Here is a 14,708-nt window from a genome sequence, read left to right as displayed (position 1 = left end):
CAAGGCATGCATCTTACCTTGAGTTTCTCTAGAGTCAGACTTGAGACAAGGGTTTGGGGGATTGAGGAGCACAGGCGATGTAGTAAGGAAGTGAGGCAGGAGAGAAGGCGCATGGTCTCAACAGCTACCCCCAGGGGTGCCAGGAGTGTGAGCCATGTGCCTTAGAATGATCCCACCTGATAAGGGATGGAGCCAGGGGTGGGTCATTGTCGAGGCTGCTTGAAGGAGGGGGTGAGGTTTAGTTCCAGCCCATGCCTCCTGGATGTGTGGCCATGTGAACTTGGAGGCAGTCCCCAACAGAGAGCTGCCCACAGTGGCTGCTGGACATCTGCCTTGAATCCCATCCTGAAGCTGAATGGCTGGAGGATGTGCAGGCTCAAAGATGGTCTGCATCTGCTTCATCAAGTAACCTGTCTAGCCTCAGTTTCCTCTTCTTCCAAATAGGCTGGTAATCCTTGTCTGGCCATCTTTTCAATGCTCATTTGTTCTGCAAACTTCCTTTGAGCACCCACTGAAACTCAGACAACAGGGATGTTATAAAATCATGTCTGCTCTCAAGGAGATGTGAGTGTGTGGGGCAGAGTGAAGGGGTGGTGTCAGCTCAGGATGTGTTTCCTACTCAGAAATTCTGTGTTTTTCCCCCCCTGATAGATGAAGGTGACCTTGCAGCCCCAGCAACCAGATACCAGACTCCCAGGCTCCCAAAGGGACACTGTCCGTGGGAGTTTAAAAAATGAAGTCATCAGTTTCCTAGCTTCAAAATTCAAAAGCCTCAGTCCAGGCACAGATGGGCTGGAAGAAGTTATACTCAGAGCCCAGGTAAAGATCCTGAGAGCTGGGGATCTGGGGAGAGGGGCATAAGAAAGTTAGATATTGGGGCATTTTTTCAGAAGGGTCGCACACTGCTCTTTTGATTAGACAATGGCTGGGGTGGGTGAGAACTAATAGACCCTTGGTCAACATGGGAATATCAGGCAAGAGGGTGCCTGTGCCTCACTTTCTAGCTGGCATCCTGGGAAGTGTTTCTGCTCCCAGCCTTGTAGTGATGGTGGGATTTTGTCCTGCATAGGCTGTGTAGGCTTCCTTTATGTAGAGTGGTTTGCTCGTGTATATGGGTTGGGTGAGTGCAGAGGGTCTGACACCAATACTTTGCATTTCCTATGGCCCCAGAGAGATATGGGAGGTCAACTCTTACACCTGAGGGAGGATACATGCCTACCAAGCCGGAGATTGCATTTCCTAGCTTCCTTTGTAGCTAGGTAGGGCAATGTGACAAGGCATATTAGTTTATCATTGTTGCTATAACAAATTTCTACAGACTTAGCCACCTAAACCAACACAATTTTACCTTCTTGCAGTTCCAGAGACCAGAATTCTGATACCAATCTCACTGGGCTAAGATTGAGGTGTTGGCAGGGCTGTGTTCCTTCTGGTGGTTCCGGAGTTGGATCCATTCTCTTCATTCTCTTAATCCTTCTGGCTTCTTGAGGAGGCATGCATTCCCTGGCTCATGGCCCCTTCTTCCATCTTCAAAACTCACATCTCTCTCTCTCTCTCTGATCCTTTTTCTGTCATGACATGCCTTTTTGACTGACTATAGCCAGGAAACCTTCTCCGTGTTTAAGGATTCACACAATCACATTGAGCCCTCCTGGGTAAATCTAAGACCACCCCTTATCTCAAGGTTCTTAACCTTAAACGTTTTTGCAAAATGTCTTCTGCCAAGTAAGGCTACCTATTCAAGGTTTTGAAGATTAAGTCAAGGACATCTTTGGGAACCACTATTCTGCCCATTGTCGCAAGGACAATGGGATATGAAAACAGTGGTGTGTGCATCTTTCATTTCTTGTACCTAAAAATGAAGTTTCTTCTCCCGCCCTCTGTATGTCTCCCACCCTCCAAAGTCTGCAATTTCAAACCTACAGTGGAAGAATCGCACTTGACCATGTGATGACAACAATTGAACCACCCAACTTACAGCCAGAGATGGGAGCCTCACATCAAGGATGGCAGAGACATCTCACCAGCTTGGGCACCCCAGGGAGAGATGCAGAGCTCCCTCCTGCTCTGGACTGTGATATGTGAGAGAAATAAAGCTCCCTCTTATTTAAGGAAATACTGTGGGAACTCTATGTCATAAGAACCTATACTTCTATAGTCTCTACTGAAGCTGTGCTTTTACCAATATAGACCCCAAATACAGATTCAGTTGAGTTACAAAAATATAAATAAATTGATAATTTCTTGCTCCCTTGAAGACATGCTGGCTTTGGGAAATGCTGACTGCTATATAGACAGATAATGAGACTGAGTAGATGACAGGCCAGAGAGGGGTGGAGGAACAGGGAGACCTCGCCTGGCTTGGCAGCAGTAGGAGGAAGAAAAGACTTCCTAGGTGAATAAGTCTCACGAGATCTGATGGTTTTAAGAATGGGAGTCTCCCTGCACAAACTCTCTTCTCTTGTCTGCTACCACGTGAGACGTGCCTTTCACCTTCTGCCATGATTGTGAGGCCTCCCCAGCCACGCGGCACTGTAAGTTCATTAAAACTCTTTCTTTTGTACATTGCCCAGTCTTGGGTATGTCTTTATCAGCAGTGTGAAAACAGACTAACACACCAGGGGAGGGTATTTTCTGGAAGGACAGTGACTGCTCCAGTTCCCTCCTCTAAAAAGGTGAACCCTGCCCCGAGTCAGTGCTGTCTGCGAAGAAAGCTCTCACTTTCTCTGAGTTCATTTTTGCTCTGCTTTCAGGTCTAGCCTCCTTACATCCATGGAGGCGTTGCTTTGGCACTAAAATTGCACTTACCTCGGGCTTGGAGACACAGGTCAATTTTGAGGAGTCGGGTAAAATATACATCCAGGGGAGGAGGTTAGAAGTGGTTACCCCAGGCGCTGAGCCTGTTCTAGAGCTCAGGTTTCTGGCTTCAGAGTCTTAATGTGGGGCCTGACTCATAGACCCACAGGGCCCCCTTCCTGGAGATTCCCCACGTCACATAGTTGGTTAGTGAACTTGCAGTATTCGTTGGTACACCAACAATGATGGGGAACTCTGCATTCTGTTCACTGATGCATTTCATGCTGCTCTAGCATTTTATAAAAGGGGAGCAGGGGGTGCTGAGGAGCTTCAGTGGCCAAGAACCAAGGTCGGGGCAGCTGAAGCCTGAGTCAGAGAGATCTACTGACAATTTGTATCAGTGACACTTCCATCAGGCAAACTAAAGTAACCCTGATTATCTCAAGGAGGAAGAGATAACACAGCAAGTAGAGGCTTTGAAATGACTAGAAGACCTGGGGTTGCAAGGTCAGGGAAGCCACCGCTACAAACAGCTTAGGAGCTCAGGAGCTACAGAAATTGCAGGGACAGTTGCCAGCAATCTCAGCTCCTGCAGCACTGAAATCAGCAGTTCATGGGGGGCTGCCCAGAGACCCGTCAGTGCTAAAGCCTCATGCCAGCTGCCTGCAAAAGCTCTGGCTCCTTATGGCCCTTCAGAGGTAATAATGACTCTTCCTTCTTTCCCATCTTCCAGATCTTGCATGAGCACCTCTCATTGGAAGAACCTGTGTAAGCCCGCTGGTCACAGAGGCTGAGAAATGCAGCATCCACGTTTCCAGTCTCTGCAGTAGAGGAGATGGTACAGAAAAAAGCAAGAGATTGCCCAGCATACATTGTCTACTCTGGATGCCACATTGACATTTCTCCCAGCGTTTTCATATAAGGAGTAGTTGAGCAAGCACACACTGACTTAGAAATGACCACATTGGTGAGTTTCAACGTAAGTTGCACATACATAAATATGAGATTAACCCAAGTGTCATGTCATCCCTTATCTTCTCAATGAAAAGATCTCCCACAAAGTGTTGCTGACTACTTAAAAAATCAACTTGGAATAATCAATTTATTAATTTACTAACATATACTTAAGGTCTCATACAACATAAAATAGTAATTTTAAAAAGTTTTTTTGGCTCTGTTACGTTTCATGGGGCCTTGCATATTAGTTACACATAATATATATGTGCATATTTACATGTCACTTGAAGCTTGCATAATCTACTTTGACACCAGTAAGCATGATTGTCGGAGTTGTTTGAGGAACAGCACCCTTCAAATCTATGTTCCTCTGGCGGCTGTATCCCAAGGCACAGGTGCTCACTCACATAACATTATGACCATTTGCACATTTTCTCCTGTAAGTGCGTATTTGTGATCTGAGCTGTTCTTTTGGCATAGTTGTTAAAATGATGCTCAGCACTTATAGTTGTAAGCTCATGCCCGTAGAAGGGATGACTATACCCCTGTGACTTCTCTAAGCATCCCAAATTAGCCTTAGTTGAGGTCACTTCAGGTTATTGCACCAGTCCCAGATCTAACTTTCTCTTGTATTTGGGCTTCTGCAGAATACAAGGGCAATAAACACATAGCTCCTTTGTGTGTGTGTGTGTGTGTGTGTGTGTGTGTGTGTGTGTGTGTAATGCTTTAAAAAGTTCTTTTATGGGCCTTATTCATTCATTCATTCACTCCTATTTATTCATTTACTCATTTACGGCATTTCCACCCTTAAACTCTTGAGTGGCTTTCTACTGCCCTCGGAATAAAGCCAAGCTCTGTTCCAAGACCTGCAGAGCTCAGCCTCACCTGAACCCGTCTCCACTCTTGCTTTCCCTTCCCTCTCTGTTCCCTGTGCCACCTGCACAGCTTTCTGCCTTGGTTACACCTGCTCGGTCTGCCGTGGGGCAGTGGCACCTGCTCTTCCCTCTGCCTGAAGTGCTCATCCCTGGGTCTCTGCCTGGCCAGACTCCTTCAGGTCTGTGCTCAGCAAGGACTTCTCTGCTGACCCTCTTGAAAGAAGCATCTCCCCAGCCCCATTACTCGTTTTGGGGGGTCATCCTATTTGATGTTCTTCACAATGCTTCTTCCAATCTGACAGTGTCTGCTTCAGTTGTCTGTTGACTTGCCTATGGTCTAGACCCTCCCAGTAATGTAAGCTCTGATGAGGAGGGAGCTCTGGAGAAGGAAATGGACTCTCTGGAGCTCCTTGAGGACATGAGCTGGCTATCTTGATGACACTAGTCTTGGCAGAGCCTGTGCCCATCATCTGGTGCATGCATTTACGGTGCAAGGCTTCAGTACTATTGGCGTAAGTGTACAGCAGAGAAAAGGGAATCTCAGAGTGGTCAAGCAACACACCCAAGCCCACACAGCTGATGAACGATGAAGCTGGGAGTGAATGACAGGGCACTCAGAGCATGCATTTAAGCACATGCTGCTCTGTCCTCCTCACCTCCCCATCGACTTGCATGCATTGACATGCTTTACACCTGAAAAAATGACTTACACTAGAAAAATTGAAGTTTCAAGAGTCTAATCTTTTCTGATCCCCCCAGTGACATTAGCTTAGGAAAATCCTGCCTGGGCCTCATGTAACTTGATGGAGAAAGGTAATGCAACAGCACAGGGGTCCTTGTCAAGGGAAGCGGCGAAGAGACTTCATTTGTTCGATTCGCGGGTGTAATGATTGAGCTAGAGAATCCATTTCAGCTGGGAAGGGTGGGTGCTGATGAAGTTACGGGCCTGCTGCACCTTTTAAAATGAAATATTTAAATAAGTGGAACCTCGTGTGGGTGATGTATTAAGCTCTCCCAAGATGTAAATCACACGATTCCGAAACGTCCTTTAACAAAGTCAATTATGTTACATAAACTTAACAGAGACAAATATCCCTTATCCTCAGAATCGTCCATTTCTCTCCAGTAGTTTTGTCAAGATAAAGACCTCAACAGAAGCAGAGTATTATTTAAAACCTCTCAACATTGTTCTATAAATTGGATGAAATAAAAAAATTTAAACAAAAACACATACTTTATTAATGTTATTGGCGAGAAGTGGCACGCCGGCAAACACATCACAGGAAACGTCTTCTGTGTTCCTGAAATCATCTCTATTAGATTATGTAGATATGATCTATGAAAATACTTCCAAACTTAATCTGTCGAGAATTCAGAGAGTGTATAAGCAAATACTTAGATTTGCATTAGATTCTTGACTTTGAAATCCATTACCGTAAGTTACTTACTGACTTTGAGGAGCAACCTTTACCATAGGAGGAAGGTGGGAGGGGCCCCATTCCTGTTTAGAGGGGGATGGCCTGCTGGATTTTTTTTTTTTTTTTAAAGACCATTTAAATCTCTTGTGAAGGTCAATCCCACCTTTTCCCTTACAGAATTAGTACCAGGCAAGGGAGGCAAGCCTGTGTCACAACTGATTTCAGCCCCATGGCTCTCTGGGATCGTTTTGGCAATATTTAGAATATATGCCTTATTATTATTTTTTGTTTCGTTGTGCTTGTTAAAAGATGAAAACTGAATTTGCATTTTACTACTCCTTTTTGAACCACTCTGCTTGCAATCTCTGGCGTGTGTATATTTTTTAAAAGTCAGATGTAGATTAAAAATCAAAAAACCAGAAATCTGATAGCTTCTTAATGATATATGACATGTCTTTATTTGTGGGGGGTGCACAGACTATTTTTATTTATATTCTGCTTTCTTTATTCAATTATTAGATACTTTAAATAAGACAAGTCCTCTGTGGCAGGGTCAGCAAACTTTTTCTCTACAAGGCTAAATACCAAATACTTTAGGCTTTGTGGGTCACAGGTTCTCTGCACCCCTGCTCCCCCAAACTCTGCCAGTGTAGCATGAAAGCAGCTGTAGAAAATATGGTCACAAAAAGGCATGACAGTGTTCTAATCAAATTTCAGGCTAGGAGCAGTTGGCTCACACCTGTAATCCCAGCACTTTGGAAGGCCAAGGCAGGCAGATCACCTGAGGTCAGGAGTTCAAGACCAGCCTGGCCAACATGGTGAAACCCCGAGATTGTGCCGTTGCACTGCAGCCTGGGCAAGAGTGAAACTGTGTCTCAAAACAAACAAACAAACAAACAACAACAAAAAACAAATTTCAATGATACACACTGAAATTAGAATTTTGTCTAATTTTCAGGTGTCATGAAATATTATTCTTTTGTTTTATTTCTCAAACATTCAAACATGTAGAAGTCATTCCTAGGTCTCAGCCCATACAGAAACAATAGTAGACTGAATTTGGCCTGTGGGCTGTAGTTTTCTGATCCCTGATCTTTAGCAAACATTGCTTTTCTTTAAACATTGAACGTTAAGATGGAGCTCTCAAATAATTCTGTTTCAAAGTAAAAGTGGAGGAGAATCTTTGCAAGTAAAGGCTGGACATTAGGAAACGATTCTGACTCGAATACGGATGGAGCCCATCAAATAATTACTGCATACCTGCTCAGTGCCCAGTGCTATACTTGGGGGTTGGGGGGTGCCATGGTGCTGCAGAATTGCTTAGAATCTTATCCATCAAAATCAGGAAGGGACTTGCAGAATAATTGTTGTCATTCATTTGGAAGAACTTTTGTAACCATGTTGAAGGAATGCAAGGATGTGTATATATATAGATTTTTTTTTTTAATGTGATGGTCTACTACTTTCTGTATCCTGGCCGCTAGAAGGGAAAATGGAAACTGCCCCTGAGAAACTCAGGCCTCTGTCAGTTTTGGACTTGAGCATAGGCTTGGCCATTCCCAAGTCACCGACGATGAGGGGTTACCTGGAAGGCCTGCAGATTCACTCCTGACAAATAACTCAGTTGACCTGGCAACTTATATTCATTTAAGTGGACATGTGTCCACTTAAATTCATCTAAACGACCCTCTAACAAGAAAGTGTGTCGTTTACACCAGTAATTACCATCACTCAAAAGAGGCCATGCCTAGAACCAAACCCTAGAATAGTACTTTGAGATGGTCCATTTCACCACATTCCAAAGGCTTGAGTCAGTCTCAGGATCCATGGGGACCTATTTGGGCTGAAATGGACATGCTCATCTGTCACTTTGGGACAATAATTCATCAGATCACCCGTTAAGAGCCCTGGAGATGTTCCCATGTTTTGACTGTAATTAAATTTCTAGGTATCTTTTCTACCTAGAGAATCATAGTCAAAAGTTATAGATAAATATATATATATAATTCAGTAATATTTATAATATAAAAATTTGAAAGCCAAATACATTTTCAATAATAGCTGAATATGGTAAATTATAATATACCCATAGTGTAGGGCCTACTGCCTTCTTTTAGAGAAAGATTTTTGTTTCAAAAAAGTATTTGTGGATAAAATCAAGACCCTCAGTCATGTTAAATTGTCCCAACCATAGATACATAAAAGACAGATGGAAATTTTTGACATTGGCATTGACTTTTTTTTTTCTGACAGGTGAAATCATGAACTCTGTATTGAGTTTCTGGCCCTTCGGAAAAATGAAATGCCAAAACAAAGCCTTTCTTGGGGTTTGTGCTTTGTTTCGAAGCAGTTCCTGGTGATGCTTAACACAGCGCCTGACTGGAACACAGAAGGCACTCAATTAATGATTTTAAGCCAGTGAATACTGAATGAAATCCACGAACCCAGCCTAGGGAAGCCTCGGAGAATTCCTTCCCGATGGCACGATGGTTAGATGGTCCAGGCCTGGAGCTGACATCTCCTTACCTGGGTGTCTTACAAAATTAAGGAATTTCCCCAAGCCTCAGTTTTTAAGTTCCTTCATAAACAGGGATAGCACCTCCTTCCCAAGTGATGTGGAGATGAAGTGAAATGATGCGGGGTATACTTGGCATTTAATGAGCTCCTAATAAGCGCCACCATTAATCAATGTGTTGTTATGAAAGACATTTGCTCACTTAAAAATTAGTAAGAAAACTCAGCTGAGCAAAATAATTTCTTCATAATCACAATGTCTGATTGTTTGTAGTGTATTTTACGTTTCAGCATTTTAACAGTTATAGGTTCTTTGACATCATCATTCAGTATTTCTTATGAATCACATTAGTTATAACTTCAAAATTAATAATGTCTCCGGGTTACCAGCTTACGTTTTTAAATTCCATAATGTACATGCTGGTTTTCATTTTATCTATTTCTGAGCTTTAAAGAGAGAGATAGTGTGTGTGTGTGTGTGTTTGTGGGTGTGTGTTGTGTGCAGTGTTTTTACCTTAAGGTCCAATAATTTCTTTTATGTCTAATCTGGGTCAGTTTGTGAGGCAGGGAAACAGTATTTAAAATCCTATTCATGAAAAAATTGAATGTTTTCAGATATTTCAGAGCATGCATAGCAATGGTTGCTTGTGTTACATATTTTACCATTAATTTCTGGCGACTCACCCACACTGAGGGCTCTCGGACACCTTCGAGCTGAGAACCTGCGGTGGACGCCACCAGTCCCTGCCTCAGCTGACTGGGCCCCGCCCCTGGAGGAAATCCCAGGTGCCCTGGGGTGGTTCAGAAATGGGCAGGCTTGGCAGGGGGTGGTGGATCACGCCTCTAATCCCAGCACTTTGGGAGGCCGAGATTAGCGGATCACTTGAGGTCAGGAGTTCAAGACCAGCCTGGTCAACGTGGCGAAACCTTGTCTCTACTAAAAATACAAAAATTAGCTGGGCATGGTGGCACATGCCTGTAATCCCAGATTGGGATCCCAGATTGGGAGGCTGAGGGAGGAGAATCGTTTGAACCCAGGAGGCGGAGGTTGCATTGAGCCAAGATCATGCCACTGCACTCCAGCCTGGGCGACAGAGTGAGACTGTGAAAAGAAAGAAAAGAAAAGAAGGAAGGAAGAGAGACAGAGAAAGAGAGAAAGAGAGAGGGAGAGAGAGAAAGAAAGAGAGAAAGAAAGAAAAGAAGAAAAGAAAAGAAATGGGCAGGCTTGGGTCAACTTGGGTCAAGGAAACCAGAGGTACTTGCCCAGTTCTTTTGGGAAATAAACTTCCTCATTCTCAGAAGGGAGCCACGGGAAGCTAGTTCCTCTCTTTTGCTCCAGATGTGAACATGGACTCATGCTGCTCCCATCTAGTGATCTGCCTCATTGGACGTTAAAAGACTTGGCTAAGAGGAGCAAAGCTAAGAGACCATCAGGAGAAAGAGGGAACTGAAGTCTGGCCTTCCTCATTGGTTAGCCAGCTACACGCCTATTTTTGTTCCTTGGAGCCCAAAACACCCAAATTGATTCACTCATCCTTGACAAGCCACCTGGCAAAATAGGGCAATTACACCAATGTCATAAGTGAGGCATGAGGATGAAATGCTGGGATGGGGCAGGGCCAAGTGTGACACAGAGAGCTTGGGGGTCTCTTGCACCATTTGACATTCTCCTTGGCACATTCACGCTTTAGAGTAAAACTGAGCTTGATTTTCAATAGATGGAGAGATTCCTTATAAAATGATCCACAGATGGACATCTGGGTTTCTGATGACATTAAACTGTAAATATTTCATGTGTTTTGTGTACCTATTTCTTATATTTTTCATAAAGATTAAACATTATTTCCTGTCTTTTTATGAAATAACAATTGAAGTTTTATTCTGATTCTTTTGGTCGCCAGTGAACCAAATGTAAATTCCATGGAAACAAAAACCATACAAAAATTTTAAATCTAATTTGCTTGTTTTAAAATATGATGTTATGATGCTAAAATGTCACTGGTGGGTATATTGTCACTGATAGATCCATTGACCCTCGTCCTGTGTATGTGTGAGTGTGTGTACATTTCAAAAGGAATTCTTGCAGATGGGGAGAGAGGGGGAGAGGGGATGTGGGTGGGGGGGGGAGAGAGAGAGAGAGAGAGAGAGAGAGAGAGAGAGAGAGAGAGAACGAGTATTCCAGGGTATCCAAGGAACAGCAAGTCTCCCTCCAAACCCCAGCTATGAGTCTCTCAGATCCAGATCTATTTTAGCATTTCAATGACTGTCCCACTTAATGAATTAGGGAGTTGTTTATAGAGATGCACTGTTTTTGAAAGCATCAGAAGGTCACTGTTATATTAAGTTCTCAAATCTGACTTTTAAAGATTTCTGGTGTTATGTAGGTCAGAAATAGACCTTGATCAGACTACTTCTGCTTCAGGAGGGTCAGGACAAGAAACAGAACAATGGCAAAACGTGGGGTCCCTGACATTCTCCCTTGAACTCTTTCTAAGCACGGGGGACTACATCTCTAAGCAACTGGACTGAATTTCCTCCTTAGAGAGAGTCTCTATGGAAATGTGCCTTCTCAAAGCCCTTCTGTTGGCATTCAAGGCCCTACCTGTCTAAGCCTTGCCTGTCTTTCCAATTAGCCCTCTACTCTCATAAACCCTGCTCTGCCAAATCAGGATGCTCTTACCACTCCCCCACCCTGTCTACCCAGTCCAGGCCCAGCACAGTTCTCCCAGTTTCCCGGAGCTCAGCTGTCATAAAGGTGCTCACCTCTCACAGAGGTGCCACCAAGGGCATGAGGCCTTGTCTTCCAAAGGGTCCTCATGGCTCCATCTTTAGACCGTGTGTATTAGGCCGTTCTCACCCTGCTCTAAAGAAATACCCAAGACTGGGTAATTTATAAAGGAAAGAGGCTTAATTGACTCACCATTCTGCATGGCTGGGATGCCTCCGGAGACTTACAGTCATGGTGGAAGGGGAAGCAGGCACGTATTATCTGGTGGCAGGAGAGAGAGCACGTGAAGTGGGAAGAACCCTTTATAAAGCCATCAGATCTCATGAGAACTCGCTCACTATCACAAGGACAGCATGGGGGAAACCGCCCCCATGATCCATCCCCTCTACCAGGTCCCTCCCTTCACATGTGCAGATTATAGCTGGAGATGAGATTTGGGTGGGGACACAGAGCCAAACCATATCACCATGGATGCTGTCATGTTACCCCATTAGCTCTGCACAAGGCATGGTGGCCAGACCAGGGGAGGAAGCTGGTCAAAGACAAATAGCAGAGGTCTTGGAGACAGGGGAACTTGGGGCTGGATTCTAGCCTGGCCACCTATGGCTAGTGTGGCCCTGGGTGAGTCAGTGCTGTAGACATCTGCTGGTACCTCATTAAAATAATTCCCCTTTTCTGGGGCACAGTCCCGCCTCCTCTGACAACTGCCAATCTCTGTCTTGAAGGATGTCCTTAGTCCGTGGTCCCAGCATGATGCTCCTCTGAAATAGATCCTGTGTGATTTCTGAATCCACATGGAAAGGATCACAATCAAAGAAATGAGCAGCCTGAGCAACTAGAGTAATGAAATGACTCTAACCTTGAACTTGAGTGTCTTGAAAGACATTGAAAATGACCCAATTTGTGCTCCCCCATTCCATTTTCTCTCTCACATTCCATTTTCTCTACTCCCTAATTTCATCATACCCCGTGCCTCTTTGGAGCACTCTTTGCTAAGCCAACTCAGCACCGGGGAGACCAACATGGTTCTCCCAGCCCATGAGGTTGCTTTGGCCTCTCTCTCTCTTGCCCTCTGCCTCTCCATCTTGACTCATCTTTTTCTCATTATACAACACTCTCCCATAGTTCATTATAAAGCCCCTCGTGCTTCATTCACTATAAAGATCTCTCTCAAGGCCATTTCCTGTCGTCCTTAGCTTCTCTGGGCCTTCCTTAGTCCACTCCCTGTTTTTCCATCCCTGAAGCCCAGACTCAACCTACCAGAAAGACATTTTAGGGAGTGGGATGGAGGAGGGCCCATCACCTGGAAAAAGCAGTGTCCTTCCCACTGAGCATTTGCACTCAAGCCACCTTCCCACCGCAGGTTCATATGCGGTAAGTCGTCGCGCCTGGTACAGAGTAGACGCCCACTGTCAGCATCTCTCCCCAAAACCCTCTTAAATCCAGGTGATGTCCAAAATGGGAAAAGAAGCGGTGTTTATAGAGAATGATGACTTTTGAGGCTGGGGAATTAGAACACAGCTGCCAATCCACCATGCTGGCCTAGAAACAGAACATGGAAATGTAGGTCAAAGTGACCAGAGCAGAGCATTTTCAGTGACTTCTGGGAACGAAGCTTTGGCCTCAAGTCTTATCCTCATCTGATGTGGCAAATGTTTCAGAGAGAAGTCCTGAGCTACTGTGGGGTGTGGCCACTGTTAGATTTTCAGGGACCATTCACGTCTGTTGTGTGGAAAGGCCCCAGTGGGTGTGAAGTTCAGAGCCAGTTGAACTGAAGTGTGGTGAGATCGAAAGGGCAGGAGCCTCTGCATCAGGAGCCCAGGCCGGGTGCAGACTCTGTCACCTGTGTGAAATCCCATGCCAACTTTAAGCCCCATTTTTCTCATGTGTTAAAAGGGGGAAGGGAGGAAGACCGGTGGCTCCCAGAACATCACAAACTCCACATCAATCTCACCACCCTCCACATTTAGCAGAGCACCTGGCACAGAGGATGCTCTTACAAGATATCCGTGGAATGCTTGGAGCAGTAATTAATTCATTTCCCTGAAACTTAAACTGTGGCTTAGCAGGAATTTTTAAAAGATCACCTCTATGACTGTACACAGAAGATATGATTTCCACATCAGTTACATGAGAGGGTGAAGCCAGGTTATCTGCGGTTACCTTGGACATCCACTTTCCCCTCCCTCCGGACATGACAGCAGCAATCCATTCCCTGTCGGACCAGATCACTAGGAAATGCCATTCATAATCTTCCCCTCTATTGATTCCGGTCAGTGGGTATTGGCAGCTTAAAAAGATTATGTTTTAATTGGGGACCAGATAGATGGCGTTTTAAGGTTTTGAGTTTCACTTCATGCAGTGCTATGGATTATTTGAGAGGTTGTTCAACACAAGGAGGACAAAGATTAATGTGTTGTCCTTTTCTTTGAGTGACCCTGGGTGCAAATGTAGCTTGGGCTAAAGTGACTGAAAATCTTTTTCTATCACAGGGCTGAAAAGGTTGACTGTGAATTCATTAGTGTTATCTTTGTTTAGGGCATAAAATCTACACATTAAGCGGCTTAAGTGGAACACACATTTTCTCCAGGCTAAGCAAGCCTCAAGTGGCTGGGGAAAAGTGGGGGCCTCCAAGCTAGGTCAGGGTGAACAATTTAGGAGCCAACAACCCAGGACTCTTAGAAGCTGCTGTTTCCCTGTTTTTGTAGAGAAGAGAATCATAATACCAGTAGTGAGCTAGGGACAAGATGGGTGGGAAGATTAGATGGTGTCTCTGCAAAGGGTTTGTAAACTGGAAACTCTAGAATTAAAACATAGCAGCAAGTAGTTGTAAAGTATTTATGAGGAGCCGAGCACTTTTGTACACGATTTCTTACATAATTGCAGCAAGTGGCAAGCCCTTGCGTTGTGATGTCACCCCTCTTCTAGAGATGAGGACACTGGAGCCAGAGAGGTCAAACCATTTGCCCAAGGCCAAGCTGCTTTCCCAAGGCCATGCAGATAGTGGTGGCTGAATAACCACTAAGCCTGGTCTCTGCCTCCAGCTGGGGTCTTGCCCTCATCTACTTTATGCTTTGTAAGTGCAACCACCATGGCCTGGGGGGCAATCACACACCAAGTGATATGATCACCATGGTCTGAATTCTCCCAGCAGACCAGCCTTCTGGTCTTAGTCAGCACCCTTCCCTGCATCCTCACACAGGGTCTGATGGCTCCACTTCCTGTTTATCAGGGAACCTCAGTGAACTCAAGGACTGTCCTTATCCAGCTTACTCTGCGCCAGAGACCCGTGGTCACCAAACATCTCTAATGAAGAAGCTGAAGAAAATCCTGACCTCAGTTACATGTTGTGAATGGCCACCATCTTGTTTTGTTCTCTCATCTCTCCCTGCTGTGCCCTCTGTGTAAAGTGAGTGTGTA

Source organism: Macaca nemestrina, chromosome 7, assembly GCF_043159975.1.
Source record: "Macaca nemestrina isolate mMacNem1 chromosome 7, mMacNem.hap1, whole genome shotgun sequence".
NCBI classification, from domain to species: Eukaryota; Metazoa; Chordata; class Mammalia; order Primates; family Cercopithecidae; genus Macaca; species Macaca nemestrina.
The sequence above is the reverse complement of the archived record's forward strand: the minus strand, read 5'-3'. Positions refer to the sequence as shown.